The sequence below is a fragment of the Pinus tabuliformis genome, chromosome 5_2, assembly GCF_031772625.1.
Source record: "Pinus tabuliformis cultivar Carrire ecotype Pingquan chromosome 5_2, CPIR1, whole genome shotgun sequence".
Lineage (NCBI taxonomy): Eukaryota > Viridiplantae > Streptophyta > Pinopsida > Pinales > Pinaceae > Pinus > Pinus tabuliformis.
Window position 1 is genome coordinate 167679380 of NC_142306.1, and position 15538 is coordinate 167694917.

General features: G+C 39.7%; 1 pseudogene; it reads left to right on the forward strand.

Annotated features, from left to right (window-relative positions):
* Positions 1-9950: 9950 nt before the first annotated feature.
* Positions 9951-11338, forward strand: LOC149158082 (DNA repair protein RAD50 pseudogene; annotated as a pseudogene).
* The last annotated feature ends 4200 nt before the right edge of the window (positions 11339-15538 follow it).

The window sequence follows — 15538 nt, forward strand, 5'->3', positions numbered from 1 at the left end:
CAACTCCTGAATACACCTCTTTATCTCCTCATTCTCTAGAACATAGTGTCGATAGATCGGTCCATTGGGTAGTGGCATGCCCAAGGTCAGATCGATGGATTTCTTGAACTGACAGTACCAAGATACCTCCTTATGTGAGTCAAAAATGTCCTTGTACTCCTCCACGAACTTGTTCTTCTATTGTTGTTGTATAAAGGAGCCCTGTTTGGAAGCCATGGCCACAATCTTCTTCTTGCCCTGAGGGAGAATCATAAGGAAAATAAATTTCCTGCTCTATGAAATGACCTTACTGCATTGCTTTGCAGAGATTAAAGAGATGGCAGTAGGTGGGGCTACCTCCGGTATCTTGTACAACTTATATCCCAAAGTAATAATCACAAAGCAAGGGTTAGAATCATATACAACATGCCACTTCCATAAGTATGGTTGTCCTAATAATACATCACAAAATTCAAGAGGAGAAACATCACACTGTGCCTCATCCATGAAGGGCTTGATGTTGTAGGGAAGGCAACACTACTGGCTGATGCGAAGATCTTGTCCTTGGTGAAGACACCTGATGGTGTACGGATGTGGATGTGTTGTAGTTGGTAGACCCAACCGCTTCATGAACTTTGTTGAAATGAGGTTCTTTTAGCTCCTGTTATCGACAATGAACTGTAGCATAGAACCCTTCACCCACATTTGTGAGTGGAAGAGGCATTCCCCCTCCTCTGGATCTTCAGGCTCATTCTTTTGGAACTTGGTGGTGGCGACAGTGGCACTACGCTCTGTGTCTATAATCTTCTTCCCTTTGTCATTCCCCTTGGCGGGTTACGAATAAGAGTTAGAATATGTGTCTGATTCAAAAGCCTTCAGCTCAGCCACTAGTGACTGCTTGGCCCGACACTCACTTGTGTTGTGAGTAGAGCTCTTATGGAACTCACACCATTTTGCCTTGTCCTTCTTTGTCTTCGGGGTGTGTTTCTTTGCTTGCGGCTTCGACGGGTTGTCCTGGGTCACCCCGCCTTGGCTTTATCCTATACTTTGAGGTTTGGAAACACCTATCCCTTGCTTCGTATTCACAGATCTAAAGTCTCACATCTTCTATTTAAACTTCTGCTCAATCTTGACGACATATCAGTACACCGTGCCGAGCGAGGAGATGTCCAAGAACTCCATCTCATCCTGGATGTATCTGTGTAGAAAACCACGATACTTAAGTACCAAATGTCGCTCAGAATCCTTGATACCCAACTTTGTATGAAAGGTATGAAAAACATTGGTAGAATCTCACACGTCTTGGTCCCTTCCCTGTCGCAATGTGGTCCATTTTATGTATTTATCCTGATAGCTCCCGATAGGGTAGTACTGCTCCTTGTTTGTGTCATGGAATGAATTCCAAGTGGGTGTGATTGAAAATAGTGAGGGTGTACTTTCATCAGGCTTCTTCTCACAATGGTTTCCCACCAGTCCTTGACGTGGGGGTGACTTTGAGAAGTGCAAAAGTAATATTTTCCCAGCTGGAAAAATCATGAACATAAAATATATTTCTAGTAGATTTAACCATTTATCTATGACGTCCACATCTATCTGACTTTAAATATGAGGATTTCAAAGCTAACTTTTATCTTAAAGGGCGTGGCGCTTCCAGAGTGACTGCTGGAAGATGATGTGTTGCCTTTGGGAAGTCGCTGAAGGATCTGAGAAAAGTTGTCCATCATTGTGTTCCTTTATCGTTTGAGGGATTATTTGAGCAATATTTTGAAAGAATATCCTGATCCCTCGTCTTTCTTCTCTTTTGCCACGAGAGGCCTTCAGGATTTGTGAGGCTAATCTTGCAAAGGTTCGACCAGTTCAAGCTCCAACTCCTTATATCTTGACCTTGTTGGGGATATGCAAAGAAAACCAGAAAAATAGAAGATCGCTCTAATACCATTGATCCAAACTTAAATAGGAACACAAAAAATAAAAAATATAACCATAAACAAAGAGATGCAACAAAAATAAAACTTCATTTCATTAATATCAAATACCAAAAAATGCTTACAAATAGAATGGAAATAAACTAGCTCAGGTGATGGTAGCTTATATCTGAGAAGAGATGTGGAAGCTAGATGCCTCTGAACTGTGTTACAATGAGGATCAAGGGCCTATTTGTTATTTAACAACAAGGGAAAACCCTAATCAACCAAAACCCTAACCCCAGGAGATGGAACGTCAAGAGTTTGTGGGCACTGTTGGGGTTAGTTGGGCAACCAACTTCCCAAGGTCGTAACTTGGTCATATTATCTCTGTTTGGCACTTACGATACCTTGTTGGAAAGATCTCTCTGAGTACTACATGATTTTTAGTAGGTTCATGGTCAAAAGTAAAGTATAAGGCCATGGGCTTGTTGTGAACCTAAAAAAAAAAAATGCTGTTTAGGGGTTCAAAGCTGCTTCGGAAGTTCAGGGCCAAAAAAATTGCAAAAAATAGTAATGTTGCGATAAACAAGGAAACAAATGAAACTGGCTGGAGGTCTTGTTGGAATAGGTGGGTGGCCACCAATATTCACTTGGACATGTTCTCTCTCCTTAGGAAGTAATGGTCCCCATTAGGTGCAAAGCCTGCATGAGGTGAGGAAATTTCTGTTGAACCTGGTCCTTGGTGAACCACTTACCCTAGTGATGGAGTTGTCCTACTTTGACAAATCGATATGGATGGATCCTCTGTTGGTGAGTTTTCTTGATCTTTGTGTCCATGATCTGATTACTTGTGTTCTGGGTTTATCTTTGTTGGTGTAAGTTATTCTGCAATATCGGATGTGTCCAACAATGGTGGAAAGTATGGTCGAAGGTAGTCTACATTGAACACTGGGTGCAAACCAAGGAACAACGGAATGCTGAGCTCAAAGGAATTGTCCCCTACAACCTTGGTGATTGTGTATGGCCCATATCAGAGCAGGAGAAACTTGTGGTGGGGTCCAGCGAGGTGCTCCTTCTGCAAATGTAGCCAAAATTTGTCGCCCACCTGGAACTTGTGTGTCACTTGATGTTGATCATGGCGCTGCTTGTACTTAGCATTGGCTCTGTCCAATATATCATGGACCTACTGGAGGATGTGTTGAATGTGCTTAATGAAGTTGTTAGCCTATCAGCTTTGGACTAGATAGGAGACAAATCTACCTGAGTAGCTACAAGTGGTATGGCCACATCAATGGGACATAATGGCTGAAATCCAAGCCCTACCTGAAAGGGGTTGCGGCCTGTTGGGCTATGGAGCGCTCTGTTGTAGATTTGCTGGACATAGGGGAGGCTTTCATCCCATATGTGTGGATGCTTCGAGTTTTTAATGCGCAGAATGTGTATGATCATCATGTTGAAGATCTTTGTTTGGCCATCAGTTTGGGGGGTGAAAGTCGTGGACTTAGTAAGTTTGGTATCGAGCATCGACTAAAGACATTAACAAAATGCACTTAGGAATCTGATATCCCAATCTGAGACAATAGATTGTGGGATACCAAAGTGTACCCAAACTCGCTCAAAGAAGAGCTTAGCAGTGGCCTCTGTTGTGATACTCTTCTTGCAGTCCGCCATAATGGCCATCTTAGAAAATTTGTCGACAAACACGAAAACTCAATTGTTGTCGTGTTTAATAGAAGGAAGACCTGACATGTAATCCATGGAGATGCATTCCCAAGGTCGAATAGGAGTAGGCAAATAAGTATATAGGCCTTGCTTCTTGATGGTTGTTTTTTCAACGACACATGTAGTGCAGGATTTAATGTACCCGCCAACATCCCGACAAAGGTTCGGTCAATAAAAATACTTTTCTAGTACTGCCACTATTTTCTCTACTCTAAAATGTCCAGTGACTCAACCATAGTGTGCCTCCCAAATCATCTTGCCACGCTCGCTTCAACGAACACAAATGTGTCCTAGGTGGCACAACAATACATCTTGGAGGTGAAAATTTGGAACTTGCTTACCTTCTAGGAGTGCCTGATATGTTTTGCCCAATTCTGAATCGCTCTTGTAAAGATGCGGCCAACCCGAAGTCTCGTTCCCATAGGAGTTGAGCATAATGATCAGTGCCACTACTGGTGGTCTGATGAGGAAATCTACAAAATTATTGGTGCTGCCTTTCTTATACTTAATGTTCATATGGAATTGTTATAGTTATGTTGACCATTTCTGACGGCGATCGTTCTGCAACTTCCCTTGTGTTTGTATGAGCTACAGGGGTCGATGGTCTGTGTGGATGACCATTTCCTTCCCCAAAATGTAATGCTTCCATTGACGGCAGGCCTGCACAATGTAATACATTTCTTTGTCATAGGTGGGATACTTTCAGACTGTCTCTGAAAGTGTCTCACTATGGTAAGCCACTAGATGCATATGTCTCAATCTCAAATGGTTGTTGCAGGTCTGGTAATGTGAGCACTAGTGCAGAGCAGAGGCGTTGCTTCAACTTGGAAAATCCCTACTGTTGGGTTTTAGACCAAAAGAAATTTGATTTCGATCTACTAGTGGTGACTTGATTTAAAGGCCAGGTGATATGAGATAACCCCAACACGAACTTGCGGTAGAAATTGGCAAGGCCCAGAAAGCTGTGGAGCTCTATTAGAGTGGTTGGGGTTGGTTAATCCTTAATGGTTTGTATCTTGGCTGGGTCCACATGCACACCATACCCATCAATGATGTACCCAAATTATCACACATGGGTCATACCAAAAGTGAATTTCTCCATATTGGAACAAAACTTGTGTTGGCGCAGGGTTTAGAGGACCTGTCGAATGTGGTGGAGGTGCTCTTCCGAAATCTAGTTGAAGATCATGATGTCATCTAAATACACCACCATGAAAGAATTGGTGAAGGGTCACAATATGTCATCCATCAATCTCATGGAGGTTACGGTGGCATTCGTCAACCCAAAAGGCATGACCAACCATTCGAAAAGGCTCTCCTTGGATTTGAAGGCAATATTCCACACATCAGAGGTTTCGATAGGCACCTGGTGATAACCAAACTTCAAGTCAATATTGCTGAAATATTTGGCCCCCTTAAGCTGGTCCAGAAGGTCATCAATCCATGGGATTGGGTACCTATTCCAAACAGTGATCTTGTTCAGTGCCCGATAGTCAATACAAAGTCTTCAGGTCCCATCCTTCTTCTATACCAATACAATCGGGCTCCCAGAGGGTGATGAGCTTGGTATGATGTGCCTTTTATGCAACAAATCCTGAATTTGCCTCTTGATCTCCTTGTTCTCTAGAACAGGGCGTCGATAGATAGGTCCATTGGGTAGCGATGTGTCAGGGGTCAGATTGATGGAGTGCTTGACCTGACAGTGCAGAGGTATCCCTGTAGGTCAGGCGAAAATGTCCCTGTAATCCTCCATGACCTCTTCCATCTGCTGTTGTTGTACGAAGGAGCCTTGTTTGGAAGTCGTTGCCATAATATTGTTCTTGCCATGAGGGTGAATCATAAGGAAAAAAATTGTTGCTCTCTGAAATGATCTTACTGCATTACTTTGTAGAGATCAAAGAGATGGCGATAGGTGGGCCTACCTCTGGTATCCTGTACAACTTAATACCCATAGTAATAATCACAGAGCGAGGTCTAGACTCATATAAAACATGTTTCTTCCACACGTATGGTTGTGCTAATAATACATCACAAACTTCAATAGGAGAAACATCACACAGTACCTCATCAGTGAAGGGTTTGATGTTGTAGTGAAGGCAACATTGATAGATGTCTCGTCCTTGGTGAAGCCACCCAATGTTGTACTTTTGGATGTACTATAGTCAGTGGGCCCATCCACTTCACCAACTCTACTAAAATGGGGTTCTTTTGGCTCCTGCTGTCGACAATGAAGTGTAGCGGAAAACCCTTCACCCACAATTGTAAGTGGAAGAGGAGTTCCCTCTCCTCTGTATCTTTAGGCTCATTCTTATGGATCTTCGTTGTGGCCGTGGTGGCACTGGAATCCATGTCAATGATCTTCTTCTCTTTGTCATTCCCCTTGTCTGACTCAAATTCAGAACATGCGTCTGATTCAAAAGTCTTCATCTCGGTCACTAGTGACTGCTTGGCTCGACACTCACTTGTATTGTGAGTGGAGCTCTTATGGAACTCACACGATTTTCCCATGTCCTTCTTTGTCTTTGGGGCATTTTTATTTGCTTTTAGATTTGACAGGTTGTCTTGGGTCGCCCCATCTTGTCTTTGTCCTTTGCTCTGCGGTTTGGGGGGGCTTTTCCCTTGCTTTGTATTCACAGATCCAAAGTCTCGCTTCTTCTTTTTAAAATTCTGCTCAATATTAACAATGTATCGGTAGTGCTGAGCGAGGAGATGTACATGAACTCCATATCTTCCTGGATGTATCTATGTAGACAGCCGCGGTACTTGAGTACCAAATGTCGCTTAGAATGCTTGATACCAAACTTCATGCGAAGGGTATGAAAAACATTGGTAAACTCCATCACGTATTGGTCCCTTCCCTGTCACAGCGTGGTCCATTTTATGTATTTATCCTCAGAGCTCCCGATAGGGTAGTACTGCTCCTTGATATCGTCCTAGAATCAATTCTAAGTGGGTGCGGCTGAAAATAGTGAGGGTGTACTTTCTTCCTTCTTCTCGCAATAGGTTTCCCACCAGTTCTTGACGTGGGGGTGGCTTTGAGAAGTGCAAAAGTAATCTTTTCCTGGTTGGAAAAATCATGAACGGAAAAATATCCTTCTAGCAGATTTAACCATTTATCTACGACGTACGCATCTATTTGACCTTCAAATATGGGGACGTCAAAGTTAACTTGTACCTTAAAGGGTGTGGTGCTTCCAGAGTGGTTGTTGGAAGAAGATGTGTCACCTTTGGGTAGTCGAATCAACATACTCCTCATTACCATCCTTAAAATTTATGGCTCTACTACCTTTCCCTGTTTGATCCTCTTATCATTTTTACTTTGAGCCATATATTTCTTACTCTAAGCATGGGTTTTCTCAGGTTGCTTTTCTTCTGAAATTCCAAATATCACATGCGGGTAACCAAATTTGTTAATAGCCAGAAACTCCTCCTAGGTCGAATCCCTCCTTTTTAACTCTTTCACAATCATGATTTAAATAGGGCCATGGTGATCAACAATATTGGACCTGGGACGAGGGACTCCGCTGGACTCCATGGGCCATGCGATTTAAACTTTCACAAAGAAAATATGGGAAGTTGATAAACACATCAAGCTCAAAATGCAACAACATGTGAAAATGGTAGAGGAACGTGATAGAGTACCTACCTTTATAGGTCACAATTTTTTGTAAAATGTATAGTAAGTACCTCCAATTGGCTACAATCTAATGCCTCGACACACCTTTCTTCCATTTCGCCTTGAATTTGGGATCCATGATAAGTGTTGCCAAACCCCCTACATAACCTGTTGATTTTTAAACCACCTTTCCACTTACTAAGAAAGTCTTATCCCCCGGGAAACCAATTCTTTAGAAACAACCATTACTAAAATTCCTAATATAACTACCTTTGCATCGAATCCATCTCCAAAGGCCTGAGAAAAAATAGTGTCAAACCCATGGCATTTACGAAGGAAGGGCATCCAATTTGCAACTTCTAGAATAGATTTTCTTGCAATAAACTCTGGGTTCCCCTCGAGGTCTCCCAAGGTCCAAGGCTCTAACCTTACAGGTCTGGACTTTTCCATCACACTGACAAAATTATACAAAATCCTTACTGATCACAAGGAATGAGGATTAGGGTAGTAGGGAGATATGACAAGGGATATAGGTCATAAGTTATGGATCAAGCATGATTCAAATCTTAGAATAGGAATCAGTCTTACGAAATGAATAGAGCACTGATATAGTATAAAAGCTAATCAATCAAGACATATAGTCACCCAATAACTAACCATTATAACATGAATTATGGGGAGGGAAGGGTTATTTACAATGTGTATTTTGGAAATCACAAGTGGTAGGTCATATATGTACCAAATTTAAAATAAACATAAGGTTAATAAGTTATATAATCCAAAAAATTATTCGTGCTTGGTACATAATGAGACCTAAATAAAAACAAATGAGTTACCTCAGGTGGCTTACCACTAGAGACCATCACAAAACTTTATATACCATTCCCCTGGCAGATACTTGGAAAATCTAAAGAAGCATAAGAAACCTAAAAGAAAAATACTCCTCTGCCTCCAACCATATTATACTAATTAGATCAATAAATATTTGCTGATGTATCACTATGATCAGACTTGTTTGGAGATGCTGTCTTGTTTAAAACCTATGAATGAACAAAATGAAGGCTAAAGGTGTCCTGCAGTCTTGTGTAGTTCCCGCAGTCTATACATAATCATGCAAAAAAAATTAAAAGTTCTTTGAAGTTCCCAGGATTGTCATGACCACTCCATTTTTCATGATCAATATGAAATCCATTCTAAACCATTTGACACCGGGTTATTTAAAATGGAAGCCAAATGTAATGAAAATATCAGAAACAAGAAATAACTTTTCTTTTGGCTTGTTTGTACAAGGATGCATACTGAAGATATCTAGTTGATGCTCAAGGCTGCCACTTGGAGAGTGTCAGGACTGAACTACTACAAAAACACTGATGCTGCCAATTATGACGAGTGCTGAGAATGAGGGAAAAAAGAAGTAGGGAAAACATGGATATAATGAAATACTAATAATGGGAGGGTTATAAAGTAGGGACAATTGGAAGAGGGGACAATAGAAGTAGGAGGGTGAGGTATAAGGATAGGGAGGAAATGGAAACAAGGTGGTAATAGAAGGGACGACAAAAACAAGGACAAGGGTATAATAATAAGAATGCGAGGAATATAAAAGAGAGACAATGAGAGTGGTGGTGATAGAAATAGGGAAAATGGTATAATGATAAGAGTGGGTAGAATGTAAAGGAGGAATAGTGAGAGAGGGGACGAAAGAGACAGAGAAATGAATACAAACGAGACAAAGATGATTGAAGAAAATGATCATCTTGTAAGGCAATAATGATAATTCTGGTGGCAAATTAAAAGAAAAGAACCTGTAGCGGGAGTATGTCTGGCAACTGTATATAGATTTGGAAAATCGGTTGTCCTGAACTTGGTAAGGAGAGACACTTCCATAGACCTAGTCTGCTGCCACCACCAAGACCGAACCTAGAAACTGACTTCTTATTAGTGGCAAGTCACAATGCTAAAATATTCAGTTAGCACTCCCTTTTTATCGAATTATTTTGAGGGAGAATCTGTCTCCCAGTGACCTGGTTTTCAAGCAGAACTCCTATTTAGTCGTGCCAATAAGATGGTTTTCATGACTAAACATTATTTTTATCTCTACTTTTTTGTTTTATGATTTTTCTTTTGTTTTTTGTTTTTCAAAAGAAAAAGAACAGTTTAAGAAATGCTTACAATAGGATGGAAGTCTTTCCTGCCTACCATTTCCAATTCTGAATGTTGTTTTATTTATTGAATAAATTCTTCTATGGTGGTGGGTTGTTGATATAATTTGAGCCTATGTGCATTTACCAAGATGACAGTTCCCTGCGCATCAAAAGTTTTAATTTCCATTGCTCCATTGTCAAAAGCACATACTACCTCATATGAACCTTGTTGTAGCTCAATCTTGCATAACCAAAAATCAAAATTTTTCGGACAATTTTGAGCCAACAACCAAAAACCAAAAGAAAGGTCATTTAAAATTTGGGAAAAAGTGGGCAGATGGAAACAACCCATGTTGCTGGTGTTATGAAGCTGGTTAAACAAATGATCTCTTTTCTTCTCTAGCATAATGCTTATAATTTTTATTTAAATTATGAGCAAAAAATTATGGTTTTTATAGGCATTTTTGCACCCTTGGACTCTTATGCAGAGGAGTACATTTTATTAAAATTATGGAGATTTCACTTCTTTGAATCCAACCCTACTTGGGCTTTACATGGACTGAATATATCATCAAGACTACCATAAATAAGATGCTTATAAATGGAATCTGAAGCTTCAACTTGGAAAATACCCACATTATCACCTTCTACAAGCCGTCAACCCTAATGGTGCTGGTAAAATGACTATAATTGAATATCTAAAGCATGCCTGCACTAAGAGAGTGGCCTCCAAATGCAAGGTCTAGCCACAATTTCATTCATGATCCTAAGGTTGTTGGGAAGACAAAAACAAAGGGGCAGATTAAACTTGTGTTCAATACTGCAACAGGAAAGGGTGTGGTGTACATAAGGTCATTTCAACTGAACCAAAAAAAAATCTAAGATGGAATATAAATCTATTGAAAGTGTCCTGCAAACAATTAATCCCGACACTGGAGAGAAGTTTTGCCTGAGTTATCAATGCGATGATATGGACAAACTCGGTTCCTACACTCATAGGTGATGGAATATAAATCTATTGAAAGTGTCCTGCAAACAATTAATCCCGACACTGGAGAGAAGTTTTGCCTGAGTTATCAATGCGATGATATGGACAAACTCGGTTCCTACGCTCATAGGTGTTTCAAAGGCTTTTTTAGAAAATGTAGTATTCATTCTTCAAGATGAGGCCAATTGGCCACTTGCTGATGCTACAAACTAAAATTTTTTGATGACATATTTTCTGCTACAAGATACACAAAATCCTTGGAGGTGATAAAGAAATTTCCCAAGAGATCAAGCCCAAGAGATCAAGATCCATAAGTTGAATCTAGAGAATCTGCAAACATTAAAAGATGCAGTGTACAAGCTCCATGAAAGCATTGAACAAGATCAAGAAAAAACTTCAGCTATGAAAATTCAAATCCAAGGATTGGAGAAAAGTGTTCAGACTATATAGACCAAAATTGCTCAAATAGAGATAACTCTCAAAGATATAAGAAATCTTCAAGAAAAATTCCAGGTTAAAGACACTAAAAGGAGCACTCTTTTTAATCTTCTACAATTACTATATGTATCTCTTGCTAAGGAAAATGAAAATACCAATGAGGAGCTCAGGGAATGGAAATAAAAGTTTAAAGAAATAATCACATATGTGAAAACTAAAATTAATGTATCTTCTACAATAGAAAGTGTAGTTATTACCAAAACAATTAATGATACATTTTGGACATGGGCAAGCTACAAGCTGAAGTAGATGCTCATTTATCTTCGAGGAATGAGCAAGATAGATATATTCAAAGTATGTTTCAAAATATAGCTTGGTCGTGGGGGATTTTTTTATTTTATTTTTATTTTTTTATTTTTTATTTTAATTATTTTATTTATTTATTTATTTATTTTATTTTTTTTTTTTCAGTGCGAAAAAAGCTATATTATATTCATTAAATTTAGAGATAATAATACATCATCAGACGGTTATGATAAACTAATAGTGGACCCGGATATGGCATGCAAGCCTATGATGAGAGATATCATATTCTGATCACAAAAAATACAGAACCTCAACTAGATATAACAGTATATAATAGAGGCATTGTATGGAACAACACTAGTAAGCAGGATGAGAAAACTTCAATTGCTGTGCAGAATAGGAAAATATAAACAGGGTACTTGATACATACCAGAGATGAAGAAAAATGATAAATAGATTAAGTACCTAGCAGAATGAAGTCCTGAATATGGTGCCGAACATCTTCCACTGATATGCTCATCTTCCAGAATTCGTTTGGTGAAGAAAGGCCTTCTTTTGAAAGAGCATCAGCCACTTTGTTTTTTTCTCTATCAATATGGTGAATAGAATAGTCCTTTCGAGATTTCCAGATAGAGTCTATTCTGCTCAGCCACCTTGAAAGATTGAGATTTTTTAAGGAGTGAACGGACTTTACATGATCAATTATGACCTTGGAGTCTCCGAAAATATGCAGTCCCTGGATGTTTAGATAGTCACAAAACTTTAAGAGGCCATCCAACGCCATTGCCTCTGCTTTGTTGTTTGTCCCTTTCCCTCCATGCCAAAAAATGTCGATATGCTGGTTCTCCCATGGAATAATAAATACCCCACATGCACAAAAGCCATTTTGAGCCGCCCCATCGAAGTAAGCACGAGGAACATTTGTGGGATCCATATTTCTTGCCTGCAGCTTTCTAACTCTTTGATGAATAATGGGGGATTTGCAGGCGAAGTACTGGGAGAGAATGTATTCAAAAACAGTGTTATGATTTTCCTTGCTGTTTTGAAAGAGGGCCCTGTTCCTCCATTTCCATATAGCCCATAAGGTTAGCAGCGGAATAGGCCTCCAGTCTAGTTTCATATTGCTCCACCATTCAAAAGCTTCCTTTAGAGAGAGAAAAGAAATCCTATTGAATCCAAAATGGTCAGCAAGGCTCTTCCATATCTCCTGAGAAAGGGGACAATTTAGGAAAATGTGATAGTTGTTTTCTTCATTCGATTTACAGATAGGACAGATAGCAGGCCCGCTCCAATTCCTTTTTTGAAGGTTATCCCACATTAGATTCTTATTGTGGAAAACAAGCCAAGCAAAGATAATTATCTTATTGGGGCAACCCGATTTCCAGAAGATGATAGGGAAAATGATATCCTGTAGGTTGGAGCTGTCCTGTTGAAGTTGAATATAGATGTCCTTTACAAAAACAGTCGACCTCCCCCTGAACCCCTTCCAGATTAGTTTATCCTCCGCCTCAGTTCTAAAAAAACCCTTGTTTCTCATAGACCAAGTGATCTGATTCCATTGGAGAGCCAGATTGTCATTGAGGTCCATCATCTCAGCTGTTTTCCATATAGGAAGAGATCCCACCCATCTATCAATGGTCTGGTCCCAATAGAAGATCCCTTTTTGTTGTAAGGCCCAAAGTAACTGCGGAGAAATGGATGTTTCCTCGTCTCCTCCCACGATGGGATCAAGTCCTATAATGATATTTTTCCCCGATTGAAAACTCCATACCAGATTTTGAAGAAAGAAATGTTCAATTTTTCGGAAACTTCTCCAAATTGCTGATCCTTGAGGAGATCCAATTATCCCTTGTCTATACTAGAATTATAAGTCTCTATTGTCCATATATTTTGCCTTGATGGCTTTACTCCATAGGCTATCCCCGATGACTCCTTTCGATAAAGATTTGTATAGGAGTGCTATGCGAAACATATTTAGGTCCATGATACCCCAGCCTCCCAATTTTTTGGACGAGTCAAATTTGAGAGTTTAGTAAGGTGGAATCTTCTTTTCTCTTTGTTCCCCCCCCCCCCCCCCAAAATGAAATTTGCAGTTAATCTATTTAGTTTGTGGATTATATTTACCGGAATGTAAAATAGATGAGCCTAATAAACCATTAATTGAACCAGAACTGCTTGAGTTAAAATCGCTCTCCCAGCCAAAGAAAGACATTTAAATTCCCAACCAGCAATTCTCATGAAGTACCGGTCATGAATCCACATCCAATCAGAAGATGAGTATCCCACAGGTTTTAAATGAAAGCCCAGGTATTTCAGGCCCTCCTTGAGGGGTTTGGCTTTTATATTGAAGAGATTGATCAGATGAGCAATAAGTTCCGCATTTACATCCTCCAGATGGAAAGATGACTTGTCGTCATTTATGCAGAGCCCCGTGGCTTTTTGGAACTTTCCTAATATGTCATGCAAACAGGTCCACGAGGCACGACATAGCATTGTTGAAAGCAGGATGTCATCAACAAACAAGTTGTGAGAAAATGAAATATCCCGGCTGATTTTCAAAGGACGACATCTCTTTTCTCTTACAGCCCTTCTTATGTGGAGACTTAAGGAGTCCATAACCAAAATAAATAGAAGAGGGGACAGAGAACAACCCTGCCTCAAACCTTTGGCGGCAGGGAAGAAAGAAGATGGGATACCATTTACAAGAACAACATAGTTTACATCAACAACACATGCCATTATCCAGTTTGAGCAATTGACATTTAGGCCAATTTTGGAGAGAAGACAACTAAGGAAACCCCAATCAATGCAGTCATATGCTTTCTTGAGATCTAATTTCAATAAAGAAGCATCAACTTTTCTTGTGTGCATGGAGTGAAGGCATTCCTGAGTAATTACAACAACCTCTAGAATGTTCCTGCCCTTAAGGAAGCCATGCTGCTCAAGGGTCATATGGGAAGATAAAATATTTCTCATCCTTTCAGCGATGAGTTTGGAGATAATCTTATAGAGGGTATTACAAAGGGAGATGGGCCTGAAGTCCATGAAGGTGAGAGAGATCTTTTTTTTTGGAATTAAAGCGATATATGTGGAGGATATTGAGTGGTTTATTGAGCCATTAATCCTAGACTCCTCCACCATATTCAGAAGATCGGACTTCAACAGATCATAAAAGTGAATGAAAAAATCAATTGTCCATCCATCCGGACCCGGACTTTTGTCCTTTTGAAAGGATTTCATGATTGACAAAAGTTCCTCCTCAGAGACCTTTGCATAAAGAAGGTCATTCTGCTCTTCATCAAACATTGTAGGGTAGGGTTCAATGCCCCATAAAATGTCATTAAAATCACTGCCCCCATTCCTGCTGTATGCTTTCTGAAAATAATTTACAGCCTCCTTTGTGATGTCTTCCTGTGACACCACCGAGATCCCCATCTCATTTTTTATCTCCCAGATTGTATTAAGTTCTCGCCTTCTGTTTGCATACCGATGAAAAAATTTAGTATTTCTATCACCCTCTTTAAGCCATGTGGCTCTGCTCTTCAATCTCCATGATGCCTCTTCAATTGCAAGAAGGTTTTCCTTTTTTCTCTCAAGTTCCCTAATATGAGCCTCATATCCAAAGACACATTATTTGAAATAAGACATACAGATAATCTTTCAAGTTCATCATTTATCTTCTTAAGAGCATCCTTATTAGAGATCACTTTTTCCCGCTGCCATCTTTGAACACATAACCTGACCGACAAGCAATCCAAGAATGATTTGAAATGCCAAGGCAATCATCAAAGGGGGATAACCTACCTCTCGATAATGATGTATTTCGTCTTACAAATCAAGCTAAATTGTATCTAAAGAAAATTCAAAAAGATAATGCAGATGCAAAGGAGTCTAATGACATGGAACTCAAAAGCTTATGGAAAAGCTTTGAATCTGTCAACAAACAATGTAGTGAACTTGAAGGCCAAAAAACTTGAAAAACGATAAAAGAAGGTGAATATTGAAAATCATCTAAAAGAGACTGACGAAGCCTTCGAAAATCCAAGGCAATATGTAGATTTGGCTCATATTTATAAGAAAGAAAGGCTCTCGAAAGAGGAGGTTCAGAAAAAATCAAGCCACTTCACTCTCATGAAGGTGCTGGAGCAATTAATGGTTGTTAACCCTCATTCTCAAGATCAATAAATTGCGATAGGGTAAATCAATCGAGTTTTAAATGATAAGAGGAGTGTCGCAAAACGGTTTTTTAAAACGCCTATCACCAAATTGACGGTCAATATTGTGCCACCCTTACCTTAGTCTTTTAAAACCACGACTGGGACTTGTCGCAAAGTGGTTTCCAGTTTCAATGAAACCACAACTGGTTTCATACGTACACGTGATGTCAGCTTGGGACTTGTGCACCATCAATCACCACAGAGGCCTACAGATGTCCACC